Here is a 1,640-nt window from a genome sequence, read left to right as displayed (position 1 = left end):
GAATCTCCCTACTAGTTCTCAGGAGAGAACTTGGAAAACTACTCAAGGTCTGAACCTCGCTAGCCTGAAGCTAAGCTCTGCCGTTGCTAAGCTCTCTGCTGAACCCACAGTCTCTGGACCCAACCGGTACCCCCTCTCCACCGATCAGTCTGAACCTTATCAGGTACAACTCTGAATCAAAACCCTGTCAAGGCGTCATAGTTACCTGGCTTACCAAACTATCCTTCTCTTCAGATTACTCTGTGAAACCAAGTCCCGGAACAGTACCAGAACCAGTGCATTGTCTACTCTGTGTTTGCCTTGCTTAAATAAACTGTTAAACTTTTACCCTGCTTCGTGTGGTGTTCTGCATGTGGGTTTAATCACAGAGACCCATCATGACACTCAGCCACTGCAGTTTTCTTTTTTTTTTTTGGGGGGGTTTTCATTTTTAAGGAATTCGCTTCTAAGAACTGAGAATTTTAGAAAGAATTTAATAAACAATTTTCTACATTCTGAAATGCTGTCTCAGATGTTTTATCTTCTGCATAATTAAACCTGTGTGCCTGTTACGGCCCGCACAGGGCACACAACATATGAAGTCCAGACCAAGTTACACAGACAAAGGTTTTATTTAGACTGTGGCTGGACATAGAGGTACTGGGGAACCGTGGCAAATAAACAGAAGGATGGGAGCATTCGCGAACCAGCCAGCAGTTGACCGTCGGATTCGGGCCACTCCCCTCGCCCTGCCTTGCCGGATCAGTCGCCCTACAACCAAAAACCGGAAAACCACACTTCGGCCAACGGTCCCCAGACCTAACAACCCGAGGAAAGGTTAACAAACACAAAAACACATCGCAGGAGCGAGGCTTGGAGACACGCCACCACACAGGAGTAGTCCCAAACTTCCTTGCTCCCCTGGTGGGTTGGGCTTGATCCCTTTAAACTCTCCCCAGCCAATCAACTGCAAGAAGAAAACAGCAATTAGACAGGGATTCATTCACAAAAGTGACAGGAGCCTGTCACACCTCCACCCCTAAATGCTGCATGGGGACTTTGGGTCCCCATGCAGCATCAGTAGTAGGAACGAGACAGTGCGTCAGCCAAGATGTTATCCTTACCCTTTATATGCCTCACCTCTAAACAGAAGGACTGAAGATAAAGGGCCCACCGCATCAGCCTTTGATTGGAGTTACGCATTTGTTGAATAAAGACGAGCGGGTTATGATCGGTGTAAACCACAATTGGGGCACTAAAGGAGCCCACATAGACCTCGAAGTGTTTCAAAGCCATAATCAGCGCCAGTGCCTCCTTCTCTATTGTAGAGTACACCTTTTGGTGCCTATTAAATTTCTTTGAGAAATAGCACACAGGATGTTCTATCCCGTCTGAGCCATCTTGCAAAAGAACCGCCCCAGCTCCTGTATCACTGGCATCCACCGCCAGTTTAAAGGGGATCGTGTACACTGGTGCGGCAAGCACCGGTGCATTACTCAGGAGCGCTTTGACGCATTCAAACGCATGTTGGCACTCAAGTGACCACTTAAATGGAACCTTTGGACTCATCAAGTCAGTGAGAGGAGAAGCGACGGCGGAAAAGTTCTTACAGAAGCCCCTGTAATCCCCAGCCATACCAAGAAAGCGCTGTAGCTCACGTC

Source organism: Cyprinodon variegatus, unplaced genomic scaffold (assembly GCF_000732505.1).
Source record: "Cyprinodon variegatus isolate N-32 unplaced genomic scaffold, C_variegatus-1.0 Scaffold1334, whole genome shotgun sequence".
Taxonomy (NCBI): domain Eukaryota; kingdom Metazoa; phylum Chordata; class Actinopteri; order Cyprinodontiformes; family Cyprinodontidae; genus Cyprinodon; species Cyprinodon variegatus.
This window is presented reverse-complemented; position numbering follows the sequence as displayed.